General features: G+C 47.8%; 1 protein-coding gene across 5 annotated transcripts in view; it reads left to right on the top strand.

Annotated features, from left to right (window-relative positions):
* The window catches only part of THSD4 (thrombospondin type 1 domain containing 4), a 507461-nt gene that overhangs the window by 386569 nt on the left and 102818 nt on the right, over positions 1 to 18074 (top strand). The gene's annotated exons all lie outside the window — the stretch shown is intronic.

Raw genomic sequence — 18074 nt, 5'->3', positions numbered from 1 at the left:
TCAGTGCTGCCAGCCAGGGTGGCTCTGCCCTGCTTTTACAATCTTTCTGAATACCAGTTTCTGGGAGTCACAGGAGGGGGAGGGCTCTTGTTTTCTGGTCTTGCAGGCACCTGACTGGCCACTGTGAGAACAGGAGGCAGGTCTAAAATCATAGAATTATAAAGTTGGAAGGGACTCCCAGGGTCATCTGGTCCAACCCCCTTGGCCTGATCCGGCAGGGTATGTTCTATAGTAGCGCCTGGAAGCCACCAGATTCTCCATCTCTGATTTAAGCTAAAGTCTACTTCTGAAATGAGAAGAGAATAATCATCTAACTCCCATGCCAGCCATTCAGAGCTTTGAAGCACATTACTCTGTAGTTCATAAGCAGAGGAGAAGACATTGGATCTGTTATCTGGCTCTTCTTTTGAGGAGCTCAGGCTGCTGCATGTTTTAAGCAAATATGGAGAGTCCTGCTTGGGTAAATAGTTGGAGGGATTTCAAGAAAACAATAAGACTATCAAAATGTGTTAGAGGGTTTATGCACATGTGTAATGAGCTTAAGCACAGGCCATTTTAAAGCAATGGGCGAGACTGAAAAGATGTGGCGACACGGGGAACGTGGAGTGCCCTTCATCTACATTGCATTTCCACCAGACACATCAGAACACCTAGCAGTGCAGCCTCTTTTGCCCTTAGACACACTTGAAATGCAACCGGATCTCTGCCTGCATCAATAACTCTGTAAAGTCCCACTGCAACACTATTGTATGTTTCTGGGGAGGAAAGAATTTTAAGCCAATGAAGATTTAGCCGCCATTGTGTGCCTGTGAGGCGTGTGAGCTCATTTGAAGCTCATTGGAGGCCCACCTGCCTTTCGGGGGGATGGCAGAGGGCAGAATGCGAAAACTGGAGGAAGAATGGCCTTAGTGGCTAGTAATATTGGTGCATCTTTGGGAAATGGGGTCTCTAATGAGAAACACCTTTTGTGTTGCTATTGTCATTGATGCTGAAAGGGGATCAAGATCTTTTGAAAAGGAAAGCAATGGATGCACTCTGATTTGCGATAGGTTTTCAATAGTTAAAAGAGTAGCAGATTCAGTTAAGCATTCTTGATGGGTGACCCCCATTGGCCACTGCCTCCCCTATTTCTTATTGAATAGGTGGCCAAATCAAAAGGTTGTTTCAAGTTGTTCCGGCAAAATAAAACAAACCGTGCCGTGCCTTTAGATGTAGGAGATCTGCACACTCACAGAAAAGGAAGGTGACTTTTTCTGGTTATAAGACCACATGTGTTTATTTGTTAATGTGAGAAATGACCCCTCTTTATTTTTTTGCTGTGTATTCACACATGTATATTTGCAAATGGTGAACATCTGCCACCTAGCTGATATGGGTTTGCTATGGCTATTAAAAAGGGAGAAGAACGCTAAGGTTTTGCTAAGCTGTTGTTGTGTTACAGTGTGGGAATGGAGTAGACGAAGAGCTTTCTGCAGAGATGTTTAATGTCCTTGAAGTTTTATGGCTGAAATGTACCTTACTAAGAAATGTGGACCAGATTTGGAAGGGTTCTTCAATGCACATTTACAGTGCACAGCGTGAGATTTGTGCCTGTGGATCTGCTTGTATTACAAGAGACATGTTGTTGTTGCTGCTGTTTTCCCCCTAGGCAGTGAATGGCACAATATACAAAGTGGTAATTCTAAGCAAGAGGACTGGAAATCAGCGGGAGATTGGTGTGCGAGAACCTTCTAAAAACTTAGCTGTTTGTATTTAGCAGGCTGAGTGCCCAGTTAGCAACCCCGTCAAGCCCCAGTACTTGGGTTTAAGCTGATTTATGGCTAGGTACTATGATCTCTTGGACTGTGAAAGCCAGGGCTGGCCAATTTAAGCTTTAATGCATGGGAGAGGGAGAGGATAAGATTCACAGGAGGGCTCAAAGGAATGCTCCTGGGTATTTTGTAAGAAGGCAGCATGTCTTTAAAATACTTGTTCTGATTCTTTTTTACCCTTCACAATAACCAGAGATGTAGCTGTGGAAATAGATTATGGCCTCGCTAATTGACTGCCTAGTGCAGGCATAGAGGACATATGGCCTTCTAAATATTGTTGGGCCACAGATCCCATCAAGCCCAGCCAAGCATGGTCAGGGATGATGGGTGTTGCAGTCCAATAACTTTTGGGTGCCCCCAACCTTTAGATGATCACTAGCAAAAACCAGATCAAGGACGTGGCTCACTCTGTGGGTTAGATCCAAGGTGTAGTGAGGCAACCCCATGGTTTTAATGATGGTTGTGAATTCCTGAGCCAGACGTGACACAGCAATCCCAATTTGGACATGGAATTTCTCCAAGACTAAAGTCCTTGGGTTCTCCGAAACAGTGTCTGAGACCCCTTCCAGTAGCTCAGACAGAAGTGTATCTACCTACTCAGACTGGCCATTATCCCATCCTGTACAGCAGCAGGCGGGAACTTCCTACCCATGGGGCAATCTTGGCCCACTAGGGGGTTGAATTTGTCACACCAGGGTGTTTTCCCCAAACCATGCCCACCTACCCACCAGCTGATGCCACTGGTCACATATGCTGATGATGAGGAGGAAAAGGTTTAACTCAGCATAGGATGCATCGTGTCAGTGGGATTTAATCTGTAATCAACTATTGAGCAAAGATTAATGATCAATACATGACTGGAAATTTAAAAGGGAATGGGGGGAGATCTCTTGACATGCTCTCCTCTGCTTCAGCCTCAGAGCCTGAATTGCTCCCTGTCACAGGTTCTTCCTGCTACTAAACCCTGTTTCTCCTTAACTTCCACACCTCCTCCCACCAATCTTCTACCTCTGACTCTTCCTCTTTGTCCCACTACCATTGCCATGGCTCTGAGCCTTCCTCCTGTGGGTTTTCCCTTTCGGATTCCCTGGCTGGTGGCTCCCACCACTCCTCTTCATCCAGGCTTTTCTGAAACTGGTTGAATGAGCAATATAAAATATAAAGCACCCCACCCCTCAGATTTAGACAATATCATGCTGTATTGTTGTTGTTTTCTCAGTTTAATGGTAAGCTTCAACATCAGACCATTTTCATTTTAACCTCCTGAAGCCCTTCTTTCAAAATATTATGTAAACTTGACAGTGTATTTTTATTTAAAAGAGGTCAAGTCATACTTATTTAAGCATGCACAGCAATCTGTAGCTCATTTGGAAGTTCAAGGATCTCTGTTGTCATAATGAATCCATTTGTTCACCACATGTTCTTTGAGAATAAATTAGCAATGCATTTACATAATCAGAGTCTACCAACCACTACTTAATGGATTCAGTCACAAGATCTAAATGAACCCATGTTATGAATGGGTCTGTTCTCGATTCCTTATAGCCGTTATTCCTGCCCAGGTAGGTGCTTTCTTTGTTATGTAAAAAGTAATGCTGGATATTCTGTATGTGTGCAGAAGAGAGTGACCAAGATGGATGCCAAGCCTTATGAAGAATGGTTGAGGAAGCTGAGTTTGTTTACCCTGGAAAAGAGGTGATATAATAGCTATCACATGGAAGATGGAGCAAGCTTGTCTTTTGCTGCTCAAGGGCAGGATCCAAACTAACAGATTCAAATGACAAGAAAGGAGATTCTGGCTCAACAGTTAGAAGAACTGATGATAAGAGCTGTTGGACTGCTTCAGAAGGTGGTGGACTTTCCTTTACTGGAGGTTTCCAAACAGAGGTTGGATGGCCATCTGTCAGGGATTCTTTAGCTGCTATTTCTGCATTGCAGCAGGTTGGACTAGATTTGCTGGATTTGCTTTTTTAAGACATTAAGGAGGTGTGTACATTCTAGGATTGCCATGTTCCATCCCCACAATTCAGAGAACCTAATGGGTTTATAGTGCAAGCCAACGTTGTAACAAGGCTTTCACCTTCTTTATTTGAAGAGAGCTCTGAGGTCAAAATACACATAATCTGCAGTTAGCTTACAATGTTAGGTCCCAACCATGAAGTTCTGTGTTTGAATCTGCTGGTTGGTCTTTTAAACTCAGCCTTTCCCAGCTTCATATCCCCAGATGCTGTTTGGCTGCAGCCCCTGCCATCTTTGACCATTTGCCGTGCTGGCTAGAGCCAAAGATAGCTGTACTCCAACAACATCTGTAGAACCAGGGTTTCTTTTAGAAGGCTGTTTTAGCCTATGATGTGCAGGATTGAACCAAGGGACTTCTGCAAGCAAGGCGCAGGCTCCACCACTGAACTGTGATCATAGAATCATGGAATTGTAAGGTACCTGAAAGGTCATCTGGTCTAAATCCCTGCTGACACAGAAGAACTTAGAGGCAACCATCCAGGCTCCATTTAAAAACCTCCAACAAAGGAGTTCCAAAACACTCTGTCCCATTTTCAAACAGCTCCTTTCATTGGGAAGACTTCCTAGTCTAACTCCTCTTTCTTGTCATTCTTTTAACCCCATTGGTTTGGGTCCTACCCTCTGGAAAATAGGAAACAAATTTGTCCCATCATCTATGTCCCATCATTATGTGACAACTCTTCAAATATTTAAAGATTGGTGTCATGTTTTCTTTTAATCATTGCTTCTCCCATTTAAACATACTCAACTTATCAAACCTTTCTTCACAGTCATACTTTATTTCTTCCCTGTAAGTTTCTGGTATAATTTTAAGTGCTGAACCTCTTAAGTTTTAATGAAATCAAGTTCCCACCATCAATGTAAATGTTTCTTTTCTTTTAAAATCCACATGAAGCAGGTTTTGGCATTGAAAAGGTGTGTGTGTGCGTCCGTTTGTTTGCCTTAGAAAATCACTAAGAAGGTGAACCTGAAGGAAATTGCCACATGTGCACATTTGTTTTGGTTTAAACGGTTTATGGTTTCCAGCATGGGTGCAGAATGAAGGGACTCCAGATACCTTCACTTTTGGAGACGTAAAGCTGCCCTTATAGCTTTAGCCAGTTTTAATCAAGTTTACTACCTGCTCTAAACTGCTTTCACCTCATAAAGCTGACACGGAGGGGATAAAAATGGTGATGATGAGAAAATCCATTGTTGGTACATCCATGGAGACAAATGGAAAACATTCTAAGAGATGAAACACAGATTCTTTTCCCCAAGATATCTGATTGGAAACATTTGATAACTAGTTTGGTATTACTTTAGGGGGTGGGAGGAATCCATCCGACTGTCCTTCTGCGGCTCACTACTTGGTGTGTTTAGAAATAGCACAGAGATGTGAAATGTTTTTCTTACTTCCTGTTTTTCAAAGATAATGGCTGAGATGGTGTGGTGAATTGGTCAGGAAAACTTTTCTAAACCTAAGGGAGCTTTGTTTTCGCAAGCAGAAAACTGGGAAGTTCCTTAAGCCTTTGATGAGCCACCACTGCATAGCCTGTAGGCCATGTTCAACCAGGTGGCAAACCAGCTTGACCCCAAAGCAAAGTTTAAGGATGATTCGGAATTCACACTGTCAGGGGCTCAGGAGCAGAAGCACAGGGGAGAGAGGAAATGGAGAGCGAAGGGGAGGAATCCGAGGGCAGCGTAGGGGAGTATGACAGTGACCCGAGAGATTCCATGAGCTTCTCTAGCGAATCAAAAGATTCCCAGAAGGGGGCGCCGATGGTCAGGGCAAGGGGGGTCCCAGGGGGGACGCACCAGAAGCAAGGGGCCAGTGGGGACTCCCAAAGCAGCAGCGGGGGATCAGGACCAGCTTCCCCACCAGAGCGTAGTGGGGGGGAAGAGTCACATGTGTCAGGACCAGCGTCTCCTCCAGCGGGGAGAGAAGATGAGGCAGGGCTGACCACGCCTCCATCGGAAAGTGGGGAAACGGAGGGGAGGTCAGTTCCAGCTAGCCTCCACGAAGGGGGGAGCAGTGACAGCAGCAGTGTAACGGTCAGAAGGAAAGTGGCAGGCTGGGCGCGCGCGCCAAGTTCAAATGTACAGGCGCGCGGGACAGCAGGAAACCCGGATTGGGAACCAGGTCCTAAAGCCCGCCGGAGGGAGGGGGAAGATTCAGGGGACTCAGCGTCAGAAGAGTCTAGGAAGGGCGAGACCCCGACGGACAGGCGGACCCAGAGGAGGAAAGAACAAAGGAAGAGGTGGAGCAAGGCTAGAGTCTTAAACTGGTGTCAGGGGGGAGGAGATTCAGACGGAGCTTCAGCGGTCTAAAGTTTGAGACGTAGGGTTGCACGCTGTGGCTGTGAAAGTGAAACTGAACTTCAATAAAGACTTTTATACTTAACAACGAAGCGGCGTTGGTCCTTTGTGAGCTGGGACCTCGGGCAGCTCTGACAGTAAGCTCCGTCTCTAAAGTATTCAACCCTCGCAGCGTGAGTTGGCGCAGCGAGGGGCAAAACTTGGTGTTTTGCAAGCTCACGAAGATAGGCAAAGATGACTACAGAGGAGAAGGTGGCAGAACTGCAAAATGCAGTCTCGACGCTTTACGCAGAAGTAGAAGCATCCAGGAAAAGAGAAGAAGAAACAGCAGCGCGCTGCCGGGATCTGCAGACCAGGTGGGACCGTTGGGGCAAGGAGGGGCTGCCAGGACCCAAGCCGGAGGGAGTTGGCCTCGGGAAGAGGGGGGGCAGCATAGTAGCCCACTTCGACGGGAACCTGCAGCAGTATCCTAACTTCAGAGCAGACATAGTTTTCGCGCTCAATTTGCTTCGGAAAGACTTTAGAGATGAGGAGGAGAAAGTAGGCTTCATAATAACTCATCTGCATGGGGAAGCTAAATCGTGGCTGCGCACTTTATGGCGCGAAAATGATCCCGCCCTCCAAGATTCAAACGCATTTATCGAAGCTATGGACGCTTGTTTTAAATCAACGGTAGATGTGGATGTGGCCAGGAGGGAAATGCATGGGCTGAGGCAAGGCAAAGCCACGGTGCGACAATATCACTCCCGCTTTTTTGCGTTAGTAAACGTGCTGGGCTGGCAGAAGGACTCCGCTGCCGTCAGGGATCTGTTCTGGGAGGGGCTCAATGGGGCCGTGAAAGACGAGCTGGCAAGGGGAGAAAGACCTAAAAGCACCACAGAAGTGGTCCAGAGGGCACTGGCGATAGGGGTGCGCCTGGAAGACCGCCCTTGGAGTAGGGAGGAGGGACGTAGGGCAAACACACCAGCCAGAACAACTCCCTTCCTACCCAGAGAGACAGAGCGCGCCCAATCCACGCCTCCACTGGGGAGGGGAGAAGAGCCGATGGAGATAGGTGGTGCCAGGGCTCAGACAGCAAGCAGAGCCCAAACACCAGGAGCAGTCAAGGCGAAGGCTCCTAGAGGGAGCAGGAAGTGTTACATCTGCGACAGTGCACAGCACATGGCCAAAGAGTGTCCCCAGAGGATCCAGAAGCACATTGCAGCCTCAGCAACAGTAAAAGGAGCACTTCAGCAAGGGGAACAGCTGCAGGGAAACGACGAAGCCTGGTTGGAAGCAGAAGCACTGTGGCTCAACCAGGCGAGTCAGTGAAGCAGTCCCCAGAGATTTTACAGCCCACAGACCCCCTCCCACCCAAACCAGTGGTGCAACTCACCGCATCGCTCCAGCTGCCCGATGGGCTCATCCTGGAAGTCCCTATTACCATTGACTCTGGTAGCAATGCAGACTTTGTAGGAGTGGACTTCATCAAGCAGCATCGCATAGCACTCCTACCAGCCACGATGCCCCTGAACGTCGTCACGGTCGATGGCAGGAAGATACTGGGAGGAGAGGTGGTACAGCAAACACCGCCTATGGTGATGCAAATTGGAAACCATCGCGAGGTCATCAGCTTCAACGTCACCCACCTGTCGGACACGCCCATAGTGTTGGGCATGAGTTGGCTGGATAGGCACAGCCCGGCATTAGCATGGTACCAGCGGCAATTGACCTTCTGCTCTTCCTACTGCGCAGAACACTGCGTCCGGACCCGCCAGGAAGAAGAGGGGCAAGGGGATGAACCGCAGCTACACCTAGGCATGGTGCAGGCGGTACCCAACAAGTACAAGGCCTTTTTGGAGGTCTTCTGCGAGAAGGAAGCGGACAAGCTGCCTCCCCACAGGCCCTACGACTGCAAGATTGACCTCCTGCCGGGGGCGACGCTGCCGACTGGAAAACTGTATTCCATGTCTGAAGACGAAATGCAAGAACTCAGGGAGTTCATAGATCACAATTTGAAGTGGGGATTCATCCAGGAATCCAAAGCAGTGGGGGGCAGTCCCGTGTTTTTCGTGAAGAAGAAGGACACGCCCGAACGGAGGCTCGTAGTGGATTATAGAATCATCAATTCCAGGACAAAGCCCACAGCATTCCCCATGCCCACGATCGACGACCTGCTCGCGACGGTGAGGAAGGGACGGATCTTCACCAAGTTGGATCTACGAGGGGCGTACAACCTTATACGCATGCGGGAGGGCGATGAGTGGAAGACAGCCATGTTTACGCCTTTAGGCACCTATGAATATCGAGTCATGCCATTTGGTCTGCAAAATGGCTCCCATTGTTTCCAAGCCTTCATGCACCACGTGTTAGCGGGACTCCTCTACAAGAAGTGCGTCTGCTTCTTAGACGACATCCTGATCTTCTCGGAATCGCAGGAGGCTCACGAGGAGGACGTCAAGGAGCTCCTACAGAGACTACGGGAGCACAGACTTTACGCCAAACTGGAGAAGTGCCAATTCGACATGACGGAGGTGGATTTCCTGGGCTACAAGCTGTCCGACAAGGGACTCGCCATGGACAGCGCCAAGGTCCGCTCGGTGTTGGACTGGAAGAGCCCGCACAATAGGAAGGAGGTCCAGAAGTTCGTCGGCTTCGCCAACTTTTATCGCAAGTTCATCAAGGGGTTCGCGAAGGAGACGGCGGCCATCACGGACACCCTCAGCTCCAAGAAGAAGAAGTTCACCTGGACGGACCAGGCGGAGCAGTCCTTTCGGAGGCTCAAGCGTCTCTTCGCGTCCGAAGAACAGCTGCTACACGTAAACCCCAGCAAACCGATGAGGGTTGAAACGGACGCCTCGGACAGAGCGGTGGGGGCGGTCCTGTTGCAGCAAGATCCGCAAGGGGACTGGAGGCCATGCGCATTCTACTCCAGGAAGCTCAGCAAGTCGGAGCAGAACTACACCATCTGGGACAGGGAGTTGCTGGCCATTCATGCAGCCTTCAAGGCGTGGCGGCACTTCCTCGTCGGAGCCAGACACACAGTGCAGGTCCGCACGGACCATAAGAACCTGGAGTACTGGCGCACGGCGAGGTTCCTGAACCAGAGACACATCCGCTGGGCGGAGTTCTTTGCGGATTTCGATTTCCGGATAGAATACATCCCGGGAGACAACAACGTCATGGCGGATGCACTATCCAGGAAGCCGCAGTATCTCGAGGAAGCGGCACCGGTGGCGGCCAAACACATTTTCGCACCGAAAGCATGGGCGTGCGCTTCAGCCGCCGTGGACCTGGACGCGGTGCGTCGCGCGCTGCAGACGGATTCGTTTGCACAATCCAAGATGGAGGAGGTGCGAAGCGGCACAGCGAAGGACGACGAGTTCCAGATACGCGACGGACTGCTCATCCGCAAAGGGGCTCTCTACGTACCGGGAGACAACCTCCGCGCGAAAGTCCTGCAGCAGTTACACGGCGCGCCCAGCGCTGGGCACTTTGGCAAGGACAAGACGGCGGAATTAGTCACCAGGGACTTTTGGTGGCCCAAGGTGAGGGGAGAAGTCGCGGATTACGTCTCCAGGTGTGACACCTGCCAAAGGGCCAAACCAGTACACAGGAAGCCGGCGGGTCTGCTGGAACCGCTGCAGACGCCGCTCGAACCGTGGGAGAAAGTGGCCCTGGACTTTGTCACAGATCTGCCCAGTTCGCGAGGCAAAACAGCGGTACTCGTGGTCGTAGACCTGTTCACCAAGATGGCGCACTTCATTCCTTGCGCGAAGGTGGCCACAGCGGAACAGACCGCCAAGCTGTTCATAGACCACGTGTTCAAAGCTCACGGCTTGCCATCCTGTCCGACCAGGGTCGCCAATTCATCTCGAGCTTCTGGCAGAAGCTGCTGGGCATCCTGAACGTCAAGATCAACTTAGCGTCGGCACGACACCCGCAGACCAACGGACAAGCGGAGAGGGTCAATGCCATCATGCAGCAGTACCTGCGATGCTACGCGAATCAACAGCCCTCGACCTGGGTGGACTACCTACCGCTGGCCGAGTTTGCCTACAACAACACGAAGCACGGGTCTACAGGGGTGACACCGTTCTTCGCCAACAATGGGCGGCATCCCAGAACCTTTCCGGGGTTAGAGACGAAGGGGGAGGGGGAGCCACGGGGGGCAGAGCACTTAGCAGCAGAGTTACAGGAGGTCCATGAGCAACTCCGAAGGCACTTGGAGCTAGCGAAACACGCCTACAAGATGCAGGCAGACAGGCACAGGAGGGTCGGGGAAGACATCCAGGTGGGGGACTGGGTCTGGTTAGCAGCCCAGGCAGTGCCGACCAGAACGTTAGCTAAGAAGAAGCTCAGGCACAAGCAGCTGGGGCCTTACCAGGTCGCGGCACAAATCAATCCAGTGGCCTTTCGGTTGACACTCCCGGAGGGCTCCAGAATGCACCCAGTCTTTCACAGGTCAGTGCTCACACCCTACAAGGCACCCCACAGGTTTCAGGCGCCAGGGAACGCGACACGCCCAATTGGCAAAACCCCAACAGGGGAGGGGTCACCGAGGGCGGCGCCTCTCAACGAGGTCACGGAGATTTGGGACTCGAGATGGGGGGAAGAGGGAGTTGAATATCTCCTCGCCAGGGAAGGTACCCCGGCCAGCGCCAACAAATGGGTACCGTGCTATGCCGTGGAGGAGCACTACCTCAAAGACGAGTTCCATGCAATCTTCCCACACAGACCCATGCCGGCGGAGTATTTCGACGACTGGCTTTTCACACCCACACTTTCAGCCAGTACGTTCCAGGGTTTCTCATCAGCTGAGGAGCTGACGCCAGAAACAAGCTCCACGGAGGGGTCACTCTCGGGGTTTGTCACAGACCGCTCCTATTGGTGGGACACTCAACCGGAGGTGGGGTGGAGCAGGGAACTGCTGAGGGGGCCCTTACACGCAGCCTCACCCGAGGTACCAGGGGGAGGAGAGGACATGGACGTGTTGGGGGAGGATCCTGGATTCGAGCACGACAGCAGAGAGATGGAAGCAGAGGAAATCGACGCCGGCCGGCTGCACACCAGGGGGAGAGAACGGTATCCCGCACTCACACCCACAGCACTGGAGCACCCAGAACCCACACCCGAAGAGGGGGAGGGGGAAGGGGGGGCTTCGAGGGGGGGATGGATGTCAGGGGCTCAGGAGCAGAAGCACAGGGGAGAGAGGAAATGGAGAGCGAAGGGGAGGAATCCGAGGGCAGCGTAGGGGAGTATGACAGTGACCCGAGAGATTCCATGAGCTTCTCTAGCGAATCAAAAGATTCCCAGAAGGGGGCGCCGATGGTCAGGGCAAGGGGGGGTCCCAGGGGGGACGCACCAGAAGCAAGGGGCCAGCGGGGACTCCCAAAGCAGCAGCGGGGGATCAGGACCAGCTTCCCCACCAGAGCGTAGTGGGGGGGAAGAGTCACATGTGTCAGGACCAGCGTCTCCTCCAGCGGGGAGAGAAGATGAGGCAGGGCTGACCACGCCTCCATCGGAAAGTGGGGAAACGGAGGGGAGGTCAGTTCCAGCTAGCCTCCACGAAGGGGGGAGCAGTGACAGCAGCAGTGTAACGGTCAGAAGGAAAGTGGCAGGCTGGGCGCGCGCGCCAAGTTCAAATGTACAGGCGCGCGGGACAGCAGGAAACCCGGATTGGGAACCAGGTCCTAAAGCCCGCCGGAGGGAGGGGGAAGATTCAGGGGGCTCAGCGTCAGAAGAGTCTAGGAAGGGCGAGACCCCGACGGACAGGCGGACCCAGAGGAGGAAAGAACAAAGGAAGAGGTGGAGCAAGGCTAGAGTCTTAAACTGGTGTCAGGGGGGAGGAGATTCAGACGGAGCTTCAGCGGTCTAAAGTTTGAGACGTAGGGTTGCACGCTGTGGCTGTGAAAGTGAAACTGAACTTCAATAAAGACTTTTATACTTAACAACGAAGCGGCGTTGGTCCTTTGTGAGCTGGGACCTCGGGCAGCTCTGACACACACAAACACATTTTTCTACATTCCACATTGCAGGAGGTTGGACTAGACAATCCTTTGGGTCCCTTCTAGCTCTACAATTCTGTGATTCAATGATTACAAAAACAATGGGTCCTCGTGTTATGAGAGAGGGAGAAAAACTTTTCTCTACCCAGTTTCTCCTTGTAAAGTATATATTTTATACACTTTTGTCATGTCACCTCTTACCCTTTCTCTGAACTAAAAGGGCCCAAACGCATACTCCTCAACTGCCCCCAATGAAACCAGGACATCCCATTCTTGGGTGCGTGAGATCACAATCTTGCATGAGATCACGGAGCCCCAAAACACACATATTTGGGCTCAGTGGTCTCATGCAGGTCGTGAGACTCACACGGAGGCATGGCCAGGAAGACGCACATCCCAGTTTTAGCCCTCAACAAGTTGGAGGGTATTCAGATGCTACAACCTTTCTTCATAGGAGAGTCACTCCATCACAGTCTTCCCATTCACCACAGTTACCTGGTTTCTCCCTTGTGCAGGTGTGGGGCTGGGGGCAGAAGCAGCAGACACAATCCTGTTCCCTTCCTTCACATGTTGATTTTGCATCAGAGGTGGGGAACCTATGGCCCTCTGGAAGTCATTGGACTACAATTCCCATCATCTCTGATAATAGGCCTTGCTGGCTGGGGCAGATGGCCTCCAACAGCAACTGTCGGGTCACAGATTCTGTATGTTCTGTGCGCTTTCAGTATGTCTGGAAAGGGCTAGTATGAGATGAAGAAAAACGTTTTTGGTAGCAAAATTGGAAAGAGAGGAGCGAGGTGGATGATGGGATTGTGGATGGGATGCTGTGAGAAGATCCGGAAAGGGAAATGCTGAATTAAACTTCCAAAGTGCCACCAATGGAAATGTTGACACAAATCCTATCTGTCTTGCTAAGAAAAAACAAACAGTAGATTAATCAAAGCTGATACACTGGCATGATGCCCAGAATTCTGGTAAAATGAAATCTGGTGCAGCAGATCAGAAATAATTGGGTGAAGAATTTGCACTGTGGATTATGCTTGAATGAAAGAACTATCCTGCTTTGGATTTGGCTTGAAGTGTAGACTCCAAATCAATATTAGTCTTGGGATTATATGATGGTGTGCTCAGAGCAGAGACAACCTATGTAGTGCCCTCCGGGTGTTGCTTGGCTAAATCTCCTGTCATCCCTGACCATTGTGCATGTGGGGTGACGTTGATGGAAACTGGAGCCAACCACATCTGGAGGGTGTCATGTTGGTTACTCTTGGTGCAGAGGAGTGCCATTGTTATCACATCATCAGCATCATCAATTTATTAATGACCTTCTGCACAATCATCTCAAGGTACTATAAAAAATAAAAAAATTAAGTACACACACAAACCAGCCAATACATTAAAAAAAAAACCTAAATGCAAAGCAGACACTCATGGGAAAGACCCAGGTACACAGCAGGAGAAGGTTCCAGATGTAATCCCTAGACACCCCCAGCGAAGGCTAGGAGAGAACCCATAAACCCATCCAGAAAATATTGAGCTAGGTGGACCAAAAGTGTCTGACTTGGTATAAGGCCGCTTTCTATGACTGGGGTTGGCATCCTCATACATAAGCCATCTGAGGTGTGCTTTGGTTTGGTCAGCTGTGTAAAGTGGACCTCATTATTCCCCCCCCCCCACATCCCTGAACTCAAGTTCACCCACCGAACTCTGTGGCTAAGACCTGAATTCAGCTCTCCACAGGCTAAGCTTGGCTGTGTAGCCACAACACTAGACTGGCTCTTTGCTTTTCCGTTCTTTCATCCCTAGCATGTACCACTCTGGGTGAGCTGCTGTTGGATCATTTTTTTCAGCTAATCACCAGCTGCCACCATGTCAGTCCTAATGCTTCAGAATTGGAGTCCATCATCAACGCATAATTCTTGTTATCATTCACGATTGGTGCCACTAGATCAGCGAAAACAAATGATTGTCACTTTCCATTATGTACATGGCTGTTGCTGCACCTATTTAAATACATTCACTTAGCAATGAAATGTTAACATCTGTTTTCCATTTGGAGAATCAGCACTTCATCTCTGTGAATGGCTGGCAAGTAGCCCTTCCCATTGTGTACACTGCCTTAAATCCCCGTGAAGTCCACCACTGAATGTTTCATCCAGATTGCCCCTTGTTTTTCTCCAGGGTTTTCATCGAAATTAAATTTGGCACACAATTGGGCGTAAGTCTTGAACAGTTTCTGTAGCAGGAATCTGCAACTTATAAAGGTTTTGGAAATGTGTTGCTGGATATATTTGTGAATCTGAAAGATGTTTGGCATGTAGCATGGCTTTTTTTAAAGAGTGGAGTTAAATCTTTAGTGTAAATCATATTGTTACAAAATATATTTTAGGAGGACAGATGTTCATGGGGCTCTGATTTAGTATTCTGTGAAGTCCAGACTATGCAGAACATAAGAATTAAATTTAGAGCTGCAGAGTTTCAATGATTGATCAGAGCTTCTTTAACTGACTAAAAAGCTGACCCGGATTTAGTGGGCAGCAGCTCATCCATCCCATCCATTACTTCTGCAAACCTTGGTGCACTCCTAAGAATAAGAAAATCAGAAGCCCCTGCTGGATCCGGCCAGTGACCCCTCTAGTCCAGCATCCTGCTCTCACATTGGCCAACCAGATTTCTGTAGTGAACCAAGAAGCAGGACAGAGCACTTTCTTTGGTCTGCACTCATTACTAATCAGTTTTTTCTGGATGATCCTAGAGGGATTCAAGTATCATAGGGGAGAGAAAAATCTCAAGCAACTTTCTTCACACTTCACTTATCTTTTTATGCCTCTATCTTGTCCTCTTGTACCATGCTTCTTTTCTAAACTAAAACAGTAATAATAATAAATGTATAAAAACTTCTGTATACAGAGCTACTTGCTGCCTTCTGGTGTCCTCTAAAAGTCAGATAGTTGTTTATTTCCTTGACATCTGATGGGAGGGCGTTCCACAGGGCAGGTGCCACTACCGAGAAGGCCCTCTGCCTGGTTCCCTGTAACCTCACTTCTCGAAGTGAGGGAGCCGCCAGAAGGCCCTCGGCGCTGGACCTCAGTGTCCGGGCTGAACGATGGGGGCAGAGTCGCTCCTTCAGGTCTGAAGCCCTTTAGGGCTTTAAAGGTCAGCACCAACACTTTGAATTGTGTTCGGAAACATCCTGGGAACCAATGAAAAGCTTTCAGGACCAGTGTTATATGGTCCTGGCAACCACACCCAGTCACCAGTCTAGCATTCTGGATTAGTTGTCTGTAGTTTCTGAGTCATCTTCAAAGGTAGCCCCACGCAGAACATTGTATCCTCTGTTTATGTGCCTTGGAAAAAGAACAGTCCTCAAAACATAACTCATGTAGGACAACCCCCCCAAAGTACCGAGCTCAGAGTCTTACTCCTCGTGTGTGTGTGTGTGTGTGTGTGTGTGTGTGTGTGTGTGTGTGTTTAACATCAGTTTGATCTGGTTGCAGTTTCTAGCTTGCTTACTCACTTTCCCTTTCACTTCTCAGCTTCTCACTTCACATGACTGTGATTTTGATGCAATGTTTGATGCTAGAGGTGAACTGAAAACGGGAGGCTGAAAATTTTCAAATAGTTGCTCTCTCTTGAAAAGCAAGAAGGTTTAGCATCCACTTTCTTTCTTTTTTTTAATAAATATTTATTCAGATTTTACAAAACAAAAAGTTCTTCATTTCAAAATGCATCGTTTCCATACATAAAGTTCATATAAAAAATAAATACAACAGAAAAACAAAAATATATAACAAAAAAAGAAAGATAGAGAAAAGAAATGAAAAATGAAAAACCCTTTTTCTTAAATTTATAAAGTTCCATACCCCTCTGTCTTGACCTCCTCACATCCCCCTTTTTTGTGTTCCTCTTTATTCCAATCCAATTCAGCAAATTCAAAACCTTATTTAAACCATGCTTAGTTTTACATTCTTCTAATTATTATGTCCCAATTTTCCATTATTTTAATCCATATCTCATCTTATATACTCTGACATAATAATGTTCTGTTCATAGCCCCTTATCCTTTTTAACATTCTTCTTTTAATTCACATTTAACCAGGTCACACAAACCCTGTTACCTTCACTTCCCACATCATATTAACACTCAAAGATTTTACAATATTTCTGTAAATAGTCCTTAAACTTTTTCCAGTCCTGTTCAATCAAATCTTCTCCCTGATCACGGATTCTGCCAGTCATTTCAGCCATCTCCATGTAGTCGATCACTTGCGTCTGCCATTCCTCCACGGTGGGTAAATCTTGTGTCTTCCAGTACTTGGCAAGAAGTATTCTTGCTGCTGTTGTTGCATACATAAAAAATGTTCTATCTTTCTTTGACACCCATTGGCCAACTATGCCCAAAAGAAAGGCCTCTGGTTTCTTAGGAAAGGTACTTTTAAATACCTTCTTGAGTTCATTATATATCATTTCCCAGTAAGCCTTGACCCTTGGGCATGTCCACCAAAGGTGGACACTTGTTGTCAGGCAGGTGATAAATTTTTGCAAGCTTGACTGGGGTCATGTACCACCTGTAAATCATTTTCATAATATTTTCCTTTAAGGCAATGCATGCCGTAAACTTCATACCGGTGGTCCACAACTGCTCCCAGTCAGCAAACATAATGTTATGACCTAAATCCTGCACCCATTTAATCATTGCTGATTTAACCGTTTCATCCTGCATGTTCCATTTCAACAGCAAGTTATACATCTTTGACAAAATCTTAGTTTTTGGTTCTAACAGTTCTGTTTCCAATTTTGATTTCTCCACCTGGAAGCCAATTTTTTTGTCCAAATTATAGGCCTCTCTTATTTGATAATAATGGAGCCAATCTCGCACTTTGTCTTTTAATTTTTCAAAACTCTGTAGTTTCAATCTGTCACCTTCTTGTTCCAAAATTTCCCAATATTTTGGCCATTTGGCCTCCATATTGAGCTTTTTCTGAGCCTTAGCTTCCGTAGGTGACAACCACCTTGGGGTTTTGCTTTCCAGCAAATCTTTATATCTTATCCAGACGTTAAACAGAGATTTCCTGACAATATGGTTTTTAAATGCCTTATGAGCTTTAACCTTGTCGTACCACAGATATGCATGCCACCCAAAAACATTGTTGAAACCTTCTAAATCCAAAATGTCCGTGTTCTCAAGAAGCAGCCAGTCTTTTAACCAGCAGAATGCTGCTGATTCATAATACAATTTAAGGTCTGGCAGGGCAAATCCACCTCTTTCTTTTACATCAGTTAAAATTTTAAACTTTATTCTAGGTTTCTTGCCCTGCCAGACAAATCTAGAAATATCTCTCTGCCACTTCTTGAAACAGTCCATCTTGTCCAAAATTTGCAAAGATTGAAACAAAAATAACATTTTTGGCAATACATTCATTTTTATAGCTGCAATTCGACCCAACAAGGAAAGCTTCAAATTAGACCAAATTTCTAAATCTTTTTTAACTTCTGACCAACATTTCTCATAGTTCTCTTTAAATAAGTTCAAATTTTTCGCAGTCATATTAATCCCTAGGTATTTCACTTTCTTAACCACAGTTAAACCTGTTTCATTCTGAAACCTGTCCTTTTCCATTGGAGTTAAATTCTTCTCTAATACTTTAGTTTTTACCTTGTTTAATCTAAATCCAGCCACATGACCAAATTCTTTAATCAATTCCAAAGCTCTTTTCATACTAGATTCCGGCTCCTGTAAAGTTAGAACCAAATCATCTGCAAAAGCTTTCAATTTATATTGTTTGGCTCCGACCTGTATTCCTTTAATAGACCGGTCCCCTCTAATCATGTTCAGCAGCACCTCCAGGACCGAGATAAATAATAATGGAGAGATAGGGCAACCCTGACGTGTTCCTTTTTCTATCATAAAATCTTCAGTCACCACATTGTTTACGATCAATTTTGCTTTTTGTTCTGA

The sequence above is a fragment of the Podarcis raffonei genome, chromosome 14 (genome assembly GCF_027172205.1).
Source record: "Podarcis raffonei isolate rPodRaf1 chromosome 14, rPodRaf1.pri, whole genome shotgun sequence".
Taxonomy (NCBI): domain Eukaryota; kingdom Metazoa; phylum Chordata; class Lepidosauria; order Squamata; family Lacertidae; genus Podarcis; species Podarcis raffonei.
Note: the sequence above shows the minus strand (reverse complement) of the source record. Positions and strands in the feature narration are given on the sequence as shown.